This window comes from Mus musculus, chromosome 4 (genome assembly GCF_000001635.26).
Source record: "Mus musculus strain C57BL/6J chromosome 4, GRCm38.p6 C57BL/6J".
NCBI lineage: Eukaryota > Metazoa > Chordata > Mammalia > Rodentia > Muridae > Mus > Mus musculus.
Genome location: NC_000070.6, coordinates 138,412,224 through 138,431,070, shown reverse-complemented (window position 1 = coordinate 138,431,070; position 18,847 = coordinate 138,412,224). Strand labels below are relative to the sequence as shown.

Here is an 18,847-nt window from a genome sequence, read left to right as displayed (position 1 = left end):
AATTCCCAGCACCCATCAACCGTCTCTAACTCCAATTCCAGAATTTCTGACACTCTCACACAGACATACTTGCAGGCAAAACATCAATGAACATAAAAAATAAAAATAAATTATTTATTTAGAAAAGAAAAATGATAGCCAGGCGGTGGTGGCACATGCCTTTAATCCCAGCACTTGGGAGGCAGAGGCAGGCGGATTTCTGAGTTCGAGGCCAGCCTGGTCTACAAAGTGAGTTCCAGGACAGCCAGGGCTACTACACAGAGAAACCCTGTCTCAAACAAACAAACAAACAAACAAACAAAAAACACACAAAAACAAATAAACAAAAAAAGAAGAATGATGAGATCAATATCCCTCCACTTGGGAAGACAGCTGACATAATTATCAAAAATTGTCTGATATACTCAGCATATTTTTCGTGGTATTGGGTTCAAACCTTGTATGTGCTAGGCAAGCACCTCCAACTGAGTTGTGCCCCAAGCCTGATAATATTTTTTAAAATATTTTAATTAAAATATTTTTATTTTAATAAAAAATAAAAAATTACTAATTTGTGGGGTGTGGTGGTACACACCTTTAATCCCAGCACTTGGGAGGCAGAGGCAGGCAGCTCTCTGTGAGATCAAGGCCAGCAGGTCCAGGAGAGCCAAGGTTGTTATGAAGAGAAACCCTGCTCTGAAAACAAACAAAAATTATTAATTTATTATTAGTAGTAGCAATAGTAGTATAAGAGGGGCATCGGCATGCCCTGGTGCATGTGTGGAGGTCATGGGAGTCAGTTCTCTCCTCCTAGTGGGTTCTGGGATAGAACTCAGACCAGCAGGCTTAGATATCAGGAGCTTCACCCACTGAGCCACCTCACACCACCATGTCCAAAGCATAGTTTTAATGAGCACGTATCCCTCCCAGTATTCTCTCCCAGTACAGAGAGGGGGTTCAGAGGGCACAAGAGTGACATTTTTCTTTTAACAATCAATTAAAAAAAACTCAGAGTTCATAAAATGGAATGTGCTATGAAACGGATTTATTTTTTATGGATCCCTGTATGTTAGCTACACCATTTGTGTGCAATGCCTGTGGAGGCCAGAAGAGGGCATCGGGTACCCTGGAACTGGAGTTCCACATAGTGGTGGACCTAACATGAGCAGTAAGTGCTCTTAAGAGATGAGCCATGGCTCCAGCTCCCACATAGATTTCTTTCCTAAAGAATAAAAAAGAACAAAAGCTTAAAGGAGCAGTAAACTAACATGCTATGGGCAGCTAGGGTCAGTTAACCATGGGATCAGAGCTCAGCTTTGATGGAAATGTGTGGAGGAACAATTAAGTGAAAGCAAAGCAAACAGCGAGAAGATTCCAGGGCAGGGTCATTGCAGTGCAAGCCCCGAAAGGAAGCAGTCACTACTTACAAGCTGCAGAGTTGGTACACGGCCTACCAATGACAGCACTGCCATAGAGCTCACAGGACTCAGGCTTTGGGGCTTCCTAAAAGAAGAGACATCCACGGAGGAACACCTAGAGCCCACATCAGCATCCTTCTTAAACACTAATTACCACCAGGTGAAGCATCCGTTGAAATCTTTCCCTTATGTTTGTCTTGTTTGTTTTGTATGGTGGATGTTACCCACACTACCCACCAACTCCTCCTCTAGTGATCTTCCTGCCCACTGAGTAACTGGAGCTATAGGCTCATGTCACCATTCCTGGCTTCTTTTGTCTGTATCGTCGTCGTTGTTGTTACTTTTGATTTGTTTGTGGTGCTGGGAATTGAACCCAGGGCCTTGTGCATGCTAAGCAAGCACCCTACCACTGAGCCATACCCCCAACCCTGGTTTCTGGTTACCAAGAGTTCTTCATATATTCTTGATAGCAGCCCTTGATGAGATCACATATTTGACTTGCTGACATTTCCTCCTGTCTCCAGCTTGACTTCTCCTTTGGAGAACAGAAGTTGCGAGGATTTATAAAGTCCAGCAGAACCGGTTTCCCTTTAGGGGTCCTGCTTTTATTGGCTCATCTACAAAATCATTGCCTGTGGGTTAAAGGAGTGGTCTGGGAGACAAAGGTGTTTGCTCTGCAAACACAAGGACCTGAGTTCAAATCCCCAGCAGCTACATAAAAAGCCAGGTGAAGAGTGGGGAACCCTGGGATCTCTCTGGCTAGTAAACTTCTGGGGAGAGTGAGAGGCCTTGTCTCAAAGCAGTAAGGCAGGGAGTAGAAGGCACTCAGTGTCCTGCTTTGGCCTCCATGTGGAAGCTCACAGGTGTGTATGCTCACACAGTCACCTGCATATACCATACATACACACATACACCGCACACACACACACACACACACACACACACACACACACACACACACACACACATACACCACATATACTACACTACACACATACACACACATACAGCACACACTCTCTTACACTATATGCAACACACACATACCACACACATACACCACATACACACACACACCACATATACACTACACACATACACAGACATACCACACACATACAGCACATGTATAGCACACACACAAACACACATACATGCAACACACACCACATACAGACATACCATACACACACACCACATACATATAGTGCACACACACTCTTACACTTTCACATTACATGCAACACACACACATACTGTTGTGTTGTATAAAAATAAAGAAAGAAGGAATATGTCTGGTGGAGGTGTAGTCATGTGGGGGGAGGGACGCCTCTTTGGGCCCCTGCTGAGGCATCCCTTCCCCCTGAGGGACCAGCCACACCATGGTATAGTGTAGAATAGAGTTTATTCAGGGCAAGGGAAGGGGAGTTGAGAGGGTAGGAGAGACAGAGAAAGGGAGAGAGGGAGAGGGAGAGGGAGAGGGAGAGGGAGAGGGAGAGGGAGAGGGAGAGGGAGAGGGAGAGGGAGGAGGAGTAGATGCTGGCCATGAGCACATGGGGGTGGGCAATGAGGAGATTGGAAGGGACCAGAGGACAGAGCAAGAGCAAAAAGGCAAGAGCAAGAGAGGAAAGGGACAGGCAGCCCCTTTTGTAGTGAGTCAGGTACACCTGGCTGTTGCCAGGTAACTGTGGGGTGGAGCCTAGACAAAGTGCTAACACATGCAACACACACACACAACACATATACATTCACATGCAACAAACACACACAGAGTACACACACACACACTTTTGTCTACATTAAAATCACAAAAATGGCCAGGCATGAAAACAGACTCTGGAGTCCCAGAGTAGGGAGGTAAGGACAAGGCTTGGGAGATGGGAGGTCAGTCCTGGATTACAAAGCAAGACCATCTCACACTGAAGCAAGCTGGATGTGGTGATGTGTGTCTTTAATCCTAGCACTGGAGAGGCAGAGGCAGGTGGACGTCCGGTGAGTTGAGGTCAGCCCAGTTAACACCGGGAGTTCCTGACCAGCCAGGGCTACATAGTAAGACCTTGTCTCAAAACCAATAGGCAACTCACACACATTTCCTCTATGTTTTCTCAAAGGTTGTGCAAGTTTAGGGTGTGGTTAGCTTTGGCAGCTGGATCTGGCATGGTTTCCCATGAAGCAGTGCGTGCTATCATCATCACCCCAGCAAAGCAACGAGGGCTATGTTAATCCCCAGCTCACAAATACAGGCACCAAGGCTCAGCCAGGAGACATCACTTAGGGCTTATCCACCGTACATGCTTCAGTAGAATGTAGTGTTATGTATCTTTCTGAGACAGAGTCTCATGTGTTCTAGATTCACTCGGAAATTACTGTGCAGTGGAGAATCGCCCTGAGCCCCCGATTCCCCTTGCCTCTACCTCATGGTGTGAGGGACTGTGTCCAGTTTATGCGGTGCCGGGGAGCTAACCCAGGGTTTCACACCTGTGAGGCAGACACTCTGCCAACTGAGCTACATCCCACTCAGTTAATATCGTTGGCCTCCGAAACAACCCGGCAACTGAGTCATTTCCATCTGTGAACCATATCGCTTGTATTCAAATGTTTATCACCACAGCCCATCTGGAGAGCTGGTGTCGAAGACAAAATTCCTGGATTCAAATCGAGGCTCGGGTCAGTCCGTCACTAGGGAAAATGCAAATGATTTGTTTGCATAAACTCACCCTCTAAAAGCCTTTCAGTCATTTTACGTCACGGGGAATGGCCAATGGTTGTTGCAGTTGATAGTTTCAGCCACGTGGGGGCACCAGGAGCATGGGATACAGAAGATTGGTGCCCATGAGGGAGACAGGCTCTAGGGAAGTGAGGAAGGAAAGGAAAAAAAGACTTTGGTTTTGTATTGGTTGGTTGCGTGGTAGGTTGGTTGGTTTGGTTTGGTTTGGTTTGGTTTGGTTTGGTTTGGTTTGGTTTGGTTTGGTTTGGTTTGGTTTGGTTTGGTTCGGTTCGGTTTGGTTCGGTTTGGTTCGGTTCGGTTTGAGGCAGGGTCCCATGTGTCCTAAGCTTGCTTCAACCTCATCACTACGAAGCCAAGGATGTGCCATGATGACTTCACCGAACATGACTTCAGTCTCCTGCGACTCCTGCCTCCCCTTCTCAAGTGCTGGGATCAGAGATGTGCATCATCAGGGCCGCTTCCCGGTTTCCATAATGCTGGGGAATCAAACGCCAGCCTATTGCAAGATGGTGAGCACTCTATCAACTGGGCCACAACCTCAGCCCGGACAAGGGAAATTTCAGGAAGGCACTGACTGAATTATGGTCCCTCGAGAGCCCAGGAAAGGCTCAAGCTCACTGCTCACCAGCAGGCTCTGTGGCAGTATCTTTAAAAGACCTTTACCCCTACCCTCGCCCGGGAACCACAGGAGCCATGTAGCCAACAGGAAGACATCTACAACCTGTTGGTAAGGAAGGGTGGCTCACTCAAGTCAGGCGTGGGAGTCAGGTGCCTGAGAGCTAGGTCAGCCATGCCATCTCTGGCCAGGCCTGTCATCTACCTGAACCTAACAGGTGGCGGTGGCGGTGGTGGCAGTGGTGGTGGTGTGGCTTTCTTTTTTTTTTTTTTTTTTTTTTTTTTTTGACTTTTCAGGGTTTTTAATAGTCACACGCAGAGGGCTGGTTCATTTCAGATCCTTCACTGCCAAACCCGGGGGTAGGGACTGCTTCAACTTCTCTGCCTTTTCCTTGTCTGTGATAACCAGGGTGTAAAGGTACCTGCTGCAGCGAACCTTGAACTTCACATTATCCTTGTTTTTCTTGATCTTGACAGACTTGGCATCCTTCCGCCGGGCTGTCAGCAGAAAGTCCTTGATCTCCTCAATTTTACAAGGCATGGCGACGCGGGCTCGGCTCTGGCGTCCGCACAGCGACGAGAACCGAAGAGAAACAGGGAAAGCGTGGCTTTCTTTAGTTTGGCTGGTTAGTGAAAGAAGATCTCTTGTAGCCCTAGATGGGTTTTGAACTCACACTTCAGGTCAGGATGACCTTGAATTTCTTGTCCTCTCACCTCATCTTCCAAGCTCTAGGATCACGGGGCTGCTACACTATACTCAGCTAAGCCTCAGTCAGTCAGTCAGTCAGTCTGTCTGTCTGTCTGTCTGTCTGTCTCTCTCTAAGTTTTTATTGATTCTTTGTGAATTTCACATCCTGCACCCCAACCCCACTCACCTCCCCATCCCTCCATATTTGCCCTCTGCCCTTGCAACCTGGCCTCAAAAGAACACAAACAAAACAAAACAACAGCTACAAAAATAACTCACTTTGGGAGCTGCCGTGTGTCACCATGTGTCACACAGTACACCCTTTTGCCCAAACAGCTTTTTTTGCAAATGTTCATTGCAGTGAATCATTGGTCTAGTTTGAGGCCTTTGGCTTCTGCTACTGGCTCCTCACTGGGACTCCTCTCTGATATTTGCCCAGGCGAGGTGCAGGGCCTGCTTTCCCAAATGCAACCGCTGGTACAGTGCAAGGCCAACTCGCCTGCTCTTATGCCCTCGGAGCCAGCTTTCCCATGCTGCCCAGGTGCCAACCTGCAGAGCCCTCAGATGTCAGCAAGGCCGTAGGCAGCAGTGCAGACCAGAGATGTCTGCATAGGCTTTGATAGTAACATGGGCCACGGACGACATCAAGACAGGCCCTCACTGCTGCAAGGCCATGGACCCACACATGGCCTTTAATGGCAGCCCCAGGCCTGGATCTCACCACAGCCTCAGGTGGCATTCCAGGCTTCTCACATCAGTTCCTCACTACTGTCAAATCTCCAGTTCTACTTTTCTTCATTGTGCACACATCCTTTGGTTTTTCTTTCTCTTCCATCTCTCCACCACTTACTTTCTCATCTTAGTGACACCTGAGGCCTCTGGGTGTCTTCCTCAGGTGTCACCGCAGGTGAGATCCACCCTGCCTGTGCCTGTGGTATCAAAGCCTCAGTCTCTTATCTGTCAAATGAAAATGGAGGTAGCTGCCTCCTTCCGTGGCTTCCTTAAGATGGATAGCCATTTCAATATTATGAGCCCCACGTCTCCCAGCTAGAGGAAGGGGAAAGTCCCACCTTCTCCACTACATATCTAAGCTCAGACAAAACAAACTTGCAGACAGGACACAACTGTCTATTCAACTGAAACCTTGATGGACAAGCCTGACTCCATCTTAAGGTGAGAAGCTATCTGAGTACAAGGTCAAATTAATGAGCTGGAGAGATGGCTCGGCAGTTAAAAGCACTGGATGTTCTTCCAGAGGACCTGAGTTCAATTCCCAGCACCCACATGTCAGCTCACAACTGTCTGTAGCTCCAGTTCCAGGAATCCAACAGCCTTACACAGACACAAGCGTAAGCAAAACACCAATGTTCATAAAAGAAAAACAAGGTCAAAATGAATTCATTCCTGTCTGACTATGTCTTGACCCATTTTCTAGAATTTGGCATGTTCTATACCACTGTCTCTGACCCGCCAGGTCCCAAATAATGACACAGAGACTTATATTTATTTATGAAAGTTTAGGCCTTAGCTTAGGCGATTTCCCAACTAGCTCCTGTAACTTATTTAACACATTTATTGTAATTCACACTCATCACGAGGCCTCTTACCTCTCATTCCATCCTGGTATGCCTGACTCCTCCACATCTGGCTGGAGACTTCTCTCCCAGAGTCCCTATCTATGCCCAGACGTCCTGCCTTCAACTTCCTGTGTAGCTATAGACTGTCAGCTCTTTATGAAAGCCAATCAGAGAATGCCTTAGGCAGGTGCGGAAGAACAGAGGCACACCATCACACTGTGTACAAAAATCTTACCCCAACACTATACCCTAACCTCTGCCCTGATGAGATGTTCTGCAAGTTCCTATATAACCAAAAATCTTTGGGAACCCCCTACTCTTGCTGTTTTTGAACCATATAAACCCTACTTTTTCCTATATGCAATGGTATTCTCTCAAGTCCTGCTTTAGAGAGATAGCCCTGTGTGACAAAAAAACAAAGCTTGCTTAATTTAACATGTTGCACTGGTGGGTGTCTTAGTTAGGGTTTTACTGCTGTGAACAGACACCATGACCAAGGCAACTCTTCTTAAAGGACAACATTTAATTGGGGCTGGCTTACAGGTTCAGAGGTTCAGTCCATTATCATCAAGGCAGGAAGCAAGACTGTATAGGCAGATGTGGTGCTGGAGGAGCTGAGAGTTCTGCCTCTAGTTCCAAAGACAGCTAAGAGAAGAATGGCTTCCATGCAGCCAGGACAAGGGTCTTAAAGCCCACCCCCACAGTGACACACTTCCTCTAGCAAGGCACACCTCCTAATAGTGCCACTCCTTGGGCCAAGCGTATTCAAACCACCACAGTGGTCTTTACTCTCAGGATTAACAAATGCTCAGACGATTTAGGCTCTTGGCCAATAGATGAGCTTAGAGGATGTTTTCAGCCTGAGATTACAAATAGAGAGAGAGTTTATGTTAGCCAAGAATCCATTCTGTACAAAGTCATGGAAACTCAAGGTCAAGGCTAAGGGGAGACCAGTGAAAAGCCAAGGATGAAAGTCTAAGCAGCCGCCCACTGCCCCATTCACATAAACACCTCCTTAAGTCGGCTCCCTAAGACTCTCATCCCACTGTTATACTTGACCCAACTCGGTAAAGGTAAATGGAGACAGACGGCTCAGAGGTTAAAGAGCTTACTGCTCTTTTAAAAGACCTGAATCCTGCTCCCAGCACTTATATCAGGCCTTAAACTCCAGCTTGAGGGCTGTACTAATGTGCACACGTGTTCACACATGTGTACATAATTAAAATGAAATAACTAGTTATGATGGCGAATCTTGGTTATCAGCTTGCTTTATGTGTAAAGAGGGGACCTCAGCTGGGAGACTGCTCCATCAGATCGGACTGAGGTCATACCCATGATGCACTTTGCTAATTAATAATTGATGTAGAGGATCCAGCTCACTGCAGTGGTGTAGCCACTCCAGGGCATGTAAGCCTCAGCTGCGTGCCAGATAGTGATGTCGCACGCCTTTAATGCCAGCACTTGGGAGGAAGAGGCAGGTGGACCTCTGTGAGTTTGGGACCAGCCTGGTCTACAGAGTGACTTCCAGGACAGCAGGGCTACACAGAGAAACCCTGTCTCAAAAAAAAAAAAAAAAAAAAAAAAGCAGAACAAACAAGGAAACAAAGCAGCCAGTATGCATAATATGCAGCATTCCTCTATGGCTTCTACTTCAGTTCCTGCCTTCTGGACCCTGCCTTGAACTCCTGTCCTGATTTCCCTCGGTACTGGACACAACCTACAAGCTGAAATAAACCCTCTCCTCCCCAGGTTGCTTTTGGCCAGCATTTTAGCCCAATAATGAGAAGCAAATTAGGATCAACAGGGAAACCCAGGCTGAGTGTAAGTGGGAAAGGCAGTATCAGGGCTGACCTCAGTGTAGGGCAATATTCTGATTGCACCATTCAGGCTAACGGTTTGCACTGTGGTCCAGGGGCAGAGGGAAGGGTCTGACTAATAATTAGTCTGAAACATCCAAGTCACACCTTTTACCTACTGAAGCATCACATATATAATGGCTATTAGCCTTGAGCCAGTGAAATGGTTCAGCTGGCAAAGGTGCTTGCTGCTAAGCTGTGGGAATCCCCCACAACTCTCGGGGCCAAGGAATGGTAGAAACACACATCAAACCCTGAAAGCCCAACTTCTAAAACAAAAGACAACCACCTACCCCCTAATGTACAATTAATGATAGCTCTAACTACCCTAAACATATTTAACATCTACAAAAACTCCAAACACCCTCCTATCTCCCTGCATTGGCGCACACCAAAATTAACCCCCCATCCTAGTACGATGGCGTGTTTCTTTAGAAGGAATTTGGAAGGGAACAGATCCTCTCCTTACAAGCAGGAGGGATTTCACTTGTGTTTTCCCACAGGACCAGCCTAAGCCTATCTGGGTTCCTGCAAGAAACATCGGACACCACCCCACCAACCAGGAAGATGGCCGCCTCTGGCTGGCAGATCAAGGATAGAGGAGAAAGAGGCAGAAGAACGTGAAGACCCACTTGAGGATGGTGGAATACAGCCTAAGATGGAGGCTCCAGCCCAGGTGAGACACAGCACAGGCTCATGCTGAGGTTTAGCCTTCCAGGCATCCAGACGGGAGGCATGCGGGAATAGCCGGTGGGGCATTTAGCTCAGGGTGATTGTCCTGAGCGCTGAGGAAATGAGGAACCTTCTGCAGGAGACTGGGGCTGCAGCGCTAGCGCCTCCCCCCACGGCGGTTCTTGATGAGAGAGACAGCCCTTGCTTATCCAAACTGTTTATTCATGATGAAAAAGGTACATAGAGACTCAGGGTGGACCAGAGATTAAACACCTTTTGCAGGAGGGAATGTTGGGGAAGGGGAGTCTATTGGCTGAACCCTCAGAGCCAGCTTATCTAGATACCTCATTAACATGGAGAACTTGGGGCTCTATGCTATGTGACCAGTTGTCAGAGTCTTCACATGGGGTGTCCTGGCTACGTGCTCCAGGACAAGAACCAGGTCAGGACAAATTCAAACACCTACCCTTCTCAATTATGAGAACTGTCAGGATTTCTTAATCTTAATGCTCGACCTTGCCAGTTTCTGTCTGGTGGCGAGGTTCCACTTGGCCCTCACTTAGCCTCATAACCTGAGTTTGGTCCCCAGGAACCACACAGTAGAAAGCTGTCCTCTGACTCCCACATTAGTACCATGACCAAGAGTCCGCATGCACAAACGCATAACATAAATAAATGATGGTAAACAAGTTTTTAAATGAGGTTCTTGGGGCTGGGGAGGTTGCTTGGTCAGTAAAATTCCACATGAAGACCAGGGGTCATTCGGACACATAGAAAGCACACCTATAACCCCCATTTTGGGGAGGGAGGAGACAGGGAGGTCCCTGGAGCTCAATGACCAGCTGATCTAGCCTAATATATGAGATCCCAGTTGAGAGAGAGAGACAGAGACAGAGAGAGAGACAGAGAGACAGAGACAGACAGACAGACAGACAGGGAGAAAGGGGCAAAGCAGATATGATCATACACACCTTTAATCCCAGTCCTCGGGAGGCAGCAGCAGGAAGATCTCTGTAAGTCTGAAGCCAGCCTAATTTACAAAGCAAGTTCCAGGCTAATATAGTGAGACCCCACCAGAGGGTGTCAGAGGATGAAGGGAAGAAGGGAGGGAGGGAGGGAGGGAGGGAGGGAAGAAGGGAGGGAGGGAGGGCTATTCTTGATTCCTTACTGAATTTCACACACCCTGCCAATCCTAAGGATAGAATCAAGAATACGAAGCCTCTTCCCTGAGCCATGTCGCCTTGGTTATTGCTCCCAAAGGGACCCGGCCTCGGCTACCAGCACCCACGCTGGCTCTCCCCACCCTGTCCTTGTTTAGCTGTCTCCAGAGCACCAATGACCATGCAAGCTGTAGATCCAAATGATGATAACGAGTGGTTATCCCTGGTGATGTGAGTGCATCGAGACCACCAGATCGTACTTTTTGTCCCCCTGTCACATCCTCAACTCTTGACTCCCGCCTGGCACATAGTAGGTGCTCAGTGTGCACTTGGTGACTGGATGAACTGAAGAGCAACCTACCCAGCAGGCAAGTGGCATGACAATCCTGTAGATGAGGATGCTGGGGCTCAGAGAGGACCCCATGGCTGGGAAATGGTGGCTCCGGAATCCATACACATCACCAAAGGCAGGCGCCACCCCTCAGGGTCCCTCTAACTGGATCCACAGCCTGTCTTTGGTGGGGAAGGCCACACTTCTTCAGGGAAACATGGGCAGGGGTGTAAAAGGCAAATGGGAGGCTCTGAGGTCTGGGAGGAAGAGGGGAAGTCACCGCTGTTCCTGATTCAAAGGTGACACTGCTAATGAGTGCAGCTGGAGATGGGAAACACCTGATTAAGCGCAGATACTGATCCCAAGACACAGCCTGACTTCAGCAACAGCGCAGCAGAAGAAGCCTCCGTCCCCGATGCATTGGAGAGACTTCATGGAGACTCTTTTCCAACTGCAGGGGATGAATACGGTTTGGTCCACCTTTTCCTCGAAAGAAACTAGACCGAGGCTGAATTCTTTGGTTCGGTTCCCGCCGCCTGCCAGCAGCTTCTCCCCAGTTAATCACCCCCTTCCTTCCCGAGATACTCGGATCCCGCCCCACTCTTTCAGCCTTCAGTGCAACCTACTCGTTTGTTTATCATCTGCTAAGACTCCGGGCTGGAGAGCATGGAGCTCACCCTGAAGCAAATCGTGTCTACTCTGCTCCTGAGGCCCGAGTGCAGGCACATAGTAGGCACTCAGTATTATGTTTATACACATGGAGCAAGGATGTGATAAACAGGAAGACTGGTGAATGGTGATGGCTACATTTGTTAGAGCTTTGGCCCACAGGCGCTTATGTCTGCCTATCAATTTGTCTATGCCCATGTGTGTCTCTGCTGGATCTCTGCAAACATCCAGAGATCTGAGCAGTATCAGAGGTGAGAGGGGTGGGGAACAGATTCCTACCTTGGGGGAAGGGTATGGAGCTCTGACATGTGAACTTGAGAGTTCCTTTTGCACTGGGGTCCAGCCTTGAACCTCATTATTTCTAAAATACCCCTGTCGTACCTGTTCTAGAAGGAATCCTGACTGCCCACCTCACCCTTCTCTCCCCTGCCGAACTCACAGGCAGAAAGACTGCAAGGCATACTCTCTCCTCCTCCCCCCCCCGCCCCCCAAATGCAGAATGGCAGTTGCTATGAGCACCAGCATCCACATGGTACTTGACATCCATGGTTTTAGAAGTTCAGTTGCTATGGCAACAAATACCATGTTTTCCAGACTGAACACACACACATCTCTGGTTCAAATCTGAGGGAAAGGAGGCTCTTTCTAGACATCTCCTGGAGTGGAGGGGCGGGACCGTGCCTTCCGCTGAGAATTCAATACACATCAAGGAATTAAACCAAAGCTCACTGAGTAGTACGTGAACCAAGCTATTCCCAAAGCCAGTCCAGGCTGAAGGGCAGCCCAAAGCCCTCTGGGAAGCTACTCTGTGCACTGTGGACTCCGCCCAGCATACAGCAGGTGGCAGGTGCTTCAAGCGACCAGCTGCTGTGTCTGGGGCTGGTGTATAAAGAGCTCAGCCCGAGAGCTAGATGCTCATTCCAAACCCATATTCACTGCACAGCTAGTGTGGACCACCCGAAGGCATAGATAAGGGGGACAGACAAAACCTATACTCTGCCATCAAGAACACGGCTGAGCCAGGCAGTGGTGACACAAGCCTTTCTTTAATCCCAAGCACTCAGGAAGAAAAGGCAGAGAGAGTTCTAGGAGAGCCAGAACTACATAGAAAGACCTTGTCCCTAGGGAACTGGATCCTACCCTCACCTCAGGTTAGGGAGATAACTTAGGAAAGAACCAGCCCACAAGCATGACTACCTGAGTTCAGATCCCCAGCACCCATGCGAAAGCCAGCTATGTTGGTATGCATCTATATATGCATCCAGGGAGTGGCACTATTAGGAGGTGTGGCCTTGTTGGAGTGGGTGTGGCCTCGTTGGAGGAAGTGTATCACTGTGAGAGTGGGCTTTGAAGCTCTGCCCAGTGCAGAAGTGACAGTCTGCTCCTTGGCTTCCTTTATAAAGATGAAGATGTAGAACTCTCAGCTCCCCCCGGCACCATACCTGCCTGGATGCTGCCATGTTCCCACTTTGATGATAATGAACCGAACCTCTGAAATCTGTAAGTCAGACCCAACTAAATGTTGTCCTTTATAAGAGTTGCCTTGGTCACGATGCCTGTTCACAGCAGTAAATCCCTAACTAGGGCAAGCACTGAGAAGGTAGGGAGAAGTGGAAAGTGGAACCCCGGAACACAGCAGTCAGTGAGCATCAGGCACAGTGAGAGACTCTGTCTCAAGAAGTAAGGTAGAGCCGGGTGGTGGTGGCGCATGCCTTTAATCCCAGCACTTGGGAGGCAGAGGCAGGCGGATTTCTGAGTTCAAGGCCAGTCTGGTCTTCAAAGTGAGTTCCAGGACAGCCAGGGCTATACAGAGAAACCCTGTCTCAAAAAAAAAAAAAACTAACTAACTAACTAACTAACTAACTAACTAACTAAATAAATAAATAAATAAATAAATAAATAAATAAAGTAAGGTAGAAAAACTAAGGAAGACACTTGCTATTAGTCTCTGCAGGCACCACACACACACATACAGTCTATACACACACACACACACAGACAGACAGACACACACACAAATAACAAGATGATACATCTTTTTTAAAAGAACACAACTGTGCAGAGCCAGGTATGGTATTACATACCAGTAGTTTCTATCAGAAGGCTAAAACAGGAGGATTACAGAAAATGTGAGACAGCCTGGGCTACAGGGTGAGACCTGGGTCAAGTGGGGGAGGGGTGGCAGGGACAGGGGGTGGACCGACAAAGAAGCAAGGAGGGAGAAGGTCATAAGCATGGCCACCTGAGGAGTTGTCCGCTAACTAAGGTCAAAGCCTACCACTGTCCAGATAGCTCAGGGCAAAATGGCAGTCTCCATTTGTCAGCAAAGCCTCCTCTTTTCAGCCAAGGGAGACCCCAGACCCCACATCCTCTACCTGTGAGATGTCACGTAACCTTGGTTAGACTACAGGTTCAGCTTCCTTTCTTCCCGTTAACAACTTCTTCAGCTATCACCTGAGATTTCTGGACTGCCTCCCCATGCGAACGAGGTATCTGAGGGCTTTAGTCTTCAGCCAATGGCCTTTGCCCACCCTCTTAGCCCTACTGCTATCTCCAAAACTATATACACTTTGATTTAAAGTAAAACTGATTGTCTCCCCAAAGCTGGTCTCAGTGTTAGGTTCCAGGAATCGAAGAAGAAGAATACCCCAGATTCACACAGCATGCAAAAGCAGAGAGCATTTATTCAGCTGGCTTCCCAGCATGCAGGAGTCTACCCACTTGGGAATGGAGACCTCTAGTGGACTTGCACGCCCTGGCTTTTATTGTCATGGAAATTCCAGGGAGGGGCGTGTGCCCTTTTACCTTGGTTAGCTCTATCTCTAGGGGTCTGACTGATTCTACAATTGGCTAGGCTCTGCAGACTTCCCAGGGGGTCGCTTATCTAGCGACCTATCTTACTTCAGGCCAGAGGACAAGGTGTCCTTGGATGGATTGGTTGCCCTGAAGTTGTGGTTGGCTGACCACAGGTTCCTAGATCCAGGTTCTCATTTCTAGAAAACAGAAACCATGGCCTACTTTCCCAAACTGCCACTTTGCAGCCTGTCCTGGAGTCAGTCTGGCTCTGGCTAACTCCTCTCTTCAGTATGTTATTACCATTCACACTCACAGAGCTTGTTATAAAGACAACAGGATGCACCCACAGCCAGTGTGGGTGTGTGGTAGACTGTTAGTATCTGCTATGGAGACAACAAGACACACCCACTCGGCCGGGGTGGGGTGTGCACGGAGAGAGAGCTGCAGCCCAGCTGGCACAGGGTGGCAGAGGGTGCTGGTCTAAGCCAGGTGGTCTACAAGCTACTCTGAAAAGGTGGCATTTGGACAAAAATGTGAAGGAGGGATGAGAGAGAGCCCTGGGTGTTTGAAAACTGTCCCTGGATGAGAAGACAGGCAGTTTGGAGACCATAGAGGGAGAAGTATCCGGCACTGGGAGTTAGCTGGTGACAAGCAGTCTATGGAAAGGTTACAGCGGGCTTAGCTGCCATCTCTGTAGAATTTGGTTAGACCTGGGACAGGAGAGGACCTAGCTTCCCAAAGAGTCCCTCTGTTGAGGACCAGCAGAGTGGTGGTGGAATTCCTGGGTTAATCCATTCAACCAGTGACAGTAGTAGGGCCAGTGGGGGATGGGGAGAGAGATTCCAGAAGCAGGGCTGATGCAGATTGGCTTAGATAGCTAAGACTGAAGAGAAACAGAGGACTCTGGGCTGAGGATGGAATTCTTGGCCTAAGCAACAGTGAACCATCACTGCGGCTTAATTTTGAGTTTCCGTGCCCTCCAAGTGGAAGATGGAAATGCACTTGGAATTGAGAGAAGAGATCGGGGTTAGCTTATAAGATTCTATGTGAGACACCCCTTTCCTGCCCCAGCGTCTTGAGAAGCAAGAAGGTAAGAATCCAGCAGAGACGCTTGGTAAGGAGCGATCCACGAAGAGACAAGGACACCAGGAAGGACTGTGGAGAGTGTCTGCGGGAACGATCGGTAAACAGCATCAATGGACGAAGGCTGAAAATTGACCACTGTATTTATCTGCCCAGCAGCTGATTGTCCGTGACCTTGAGACGCACTGAAGTGAGAGCCAAAGCCGGATATTAGTGGATCCAAGGAAATGGAAGAGAACAGACCACAGATTTTTTTTTTTCCTGCAAAGAAAAACAGAGAAATAAGGCTTTGTACTGGAAAGGGGTGGGAGGTGGGGACAGAAAACGGTGTAGATCTGCTCCGGTTTATGAAGGTAGAAATAAGAGCAGGTTTATATGCTAATGGCAGAATGATCCAAAGGGAGGGAAGGGAGCCACAGATAACCAGGGGGAAGCCTAGGAGTGATGAGCAGAGAAGCAAGGCAGGACTGCTCCAAGCAGAATTTGAGCCGAGGGAGGAAGGGAAGGGAGGGAGGGAGGGCGGCCCCAGCCAAGCACAGATGCTGGTGGGCGCAGCTGAGCCTGAGGAAGCATGCTTCCTTCCTACTGCCCTAGTTTTCTCTGGGAAGGAGGAAACAAGGCAGCAGAGAGTAAGGACAGAAAGGCAGTGCAGGGGAGGGGAGGGAGAGGAGGCGGCACATGCCAGCCGCTGGGAGCCAGGCAGCAGCAGAAACATCTACTAACTAAGGGTGGGATTGTATCTGTGCTGGGGTCACTTGCCATGATCCGGAAGGAACTGAACGTGCCTTGGTTTCTCCTGCTCACCGGGCATGGACGGATGTTCAGCTGGGTTTAGGAGAGCTTTGGTAGTCTGCTTAGGTCAGTAAGAGAAACAGAGAGGGGCAGAGTGTTTGAGAGGCTGATGAGAGATAGGAGAGCCCCTCACAGCTGTCTACTGGCCAGTGATTGGAATCTCTGAACATGTCAGGTTACAGTGGCAAAGGGCGTGAGGCTCAGCATCAAAAAGAAAATGAAAGAAAGCAGGGAGGGAGAAGACTGTGGGACAGGCAGAATCAATCATTTTGCTTTACTTGGTTGAGCCCAGTGGGCACAGGGGTTCCCATCAGTGGAGGGGACCCCAGGAAGGCTGCAGCTCAGGCTGAGGACGTGGCTCGGGAGAAAAAGGGTTTGCCTTGCTTGCAAGCATGAAGGCCTGAGTTTGATCCCCAGAACCCACCTTAAAAAAGGTCAGGCAGTGAGGCCTGCTGAACAGCAAACCTAGCCTAATTGTGAGTTCCAAGCCAAGAGAGAGACCCTGTCTCAAACTAAACTAGGTAGGCTAGTTTAATCGCCTTTAATCCCAGCACCAGAGAGGCAGAGGCAGGCGGATCTTTGTGAGTTCGAGGCCAGCCTGGTCTACATGGCGAGTTTCAGGACAGCCAGGGCTAGGCAATGAGCACAATGAGAACTTGTCTGTAAAACAAAAACAAGAAGGAAGAGTAGAAGGAGGAGGAGGAGGAGGAGGAGGAGGAGGAGGAGGAGGAGGAGGAGAAGGAGAAGGAGAAGGAGAAGGAGAAGGAGAAGGAGAAGGAGAAGGAGAAGGAGAAGGAGAAGGAGAAGGAGAAGGAGAAGGAGAAGGAGAAGAAGAAGAAGAAGAAGAAGAAGAAGAAGAAGAAGAAGAAGAAGAAGAAGAAGAAGAAGAAGAAGAAGAAAGAATGGGGCTGGAGAGATGGCTCAGTGGTTAATAGCACCAATTGCTCTTCCAAAGGTCTTGAGTTCAAATCCCAGCAACCATATGGTGGCTCACAACCATCCGTAACGAGATCTGACTCCCTCTTCTGGAGTGTCTGAAGACAGCTACAGTATACTTACACATAATAAATAAATAAATAAATCTTAAAAAAAAAGATTTATCTGAAGAAGAGGAAGAAGAAGAAGAAGAAGAAGAAGAAGAAGAAGAAGAAGAAGAAGAAGAAGAAGAAGAAGAAGGATATAGCTACTATAGAATGACACCCAAGGTCATCTGTCCTCTACCCTCCGTACGCATGTTCTTGTAAACCTGCACACTGGTGACGTCACAATATGATGGTCCCAGGTTCCAGATTTCCCAGCTGGAAAAGGCAGGAAAATAGATGTTTCCAGAAGTTAACCCAGTGCACCAGCAGCTTCATGGTAGTTCAATAGGCCCCATTTTGAACTTCTGGTCTCCACAACTGCAAGATAGGTAAACTGCTGCTGGTTTAAGCCACTAAGTTTGTGGCCATTTGTGACAATAGCAATGGGACATGCATCCATGCAAGGGAGGGCCTGTTCACTGAGGAGGGGGGAAATAAGCCAAGAACACTAGAAGTCCAGTGTGGGCCTGCGAGATGGCTCTGAGGATAAAGGCACTTGCCATACAAACCTGGCAACCTGAACTCAACACCAGGGTCTAACAGAGGAGGGAGAAAGCTGTCCTTTGAATCACGATGAGAAACCAAAGGTCCTGCCTGAGCTGAGGAGCTGAGGTCAAAGAGAAGCTCTTATGCCACAGGGTGATTTAAGATGGTATTTTAAGGTGGCTACTATTCAAGGCTACAGGAGAAGGAGAGATGCGGTGGAGAAGAGGCCAGGCTCCTCAGGGGCATGGGAGGCTGGGATGCTACGTGACCACTTTGCGAGGTTGAAATGGTGAGTAACTATGATGTACAACTGGGGTTCTCAGAGGTAGTAGAAAAACCACTGCAGGGAGGAACAGTGGGGTGGGGGTGGGGTTGAGCCAGTGAAAGGGGAGGTTAAGTGGGGGATGAGGGTGGGAGTTGGAGCAACCAGGGGAATAGTATCTGACTCCTGCAGAGCTAATGGCTGGAGAATAAGGGACAAGAACCATTCAATAGAGACCCAACTGCAGAGAGCACTGGATGTCCTTCCTACCCAGCCTTCAAATACATCACCGCGATCAGCTGCCCAGGACGCCTGCCTCGGGGCAGGCTTCTCCCACTCCTGAGTGGAGCTTGCCCCAGGCAGTCAGCAGCATGCACAAGGATTCTTATAGGGCAGTGGGGTGAGGGTATGCACGTGAGTGTGTTGGTATACATGCACGTAAATATGCGTGAGTATGGAGGTCAGGACAGCTTCGGGCATCACTCAGATTCTTTTGGGTTTTGTTTTGGGTATTTTTGGTTTTTGAGACAGAGTTTCTCTGTGTATCCCTGGCTGCCCTGGAACTCACACTGTAGACCAGGCTGACCTCGAACTCAGAGATCAGCCTGCCTCCGCCTCCCAGGTGCTGGGACTGAAGGCATGTGTCTCCACAC

At 48.7% G+C, this 18,847-nt stretch overlaps 1 pseudogene; it reads right to left on the bottom strand.

Moving 5' to 3' along the window:
- Window positions 5,029-5,343, bottom strand: Rpl38-ps1 (ribosomal protein L38, pseudogene 1; annotated as a pseudogene).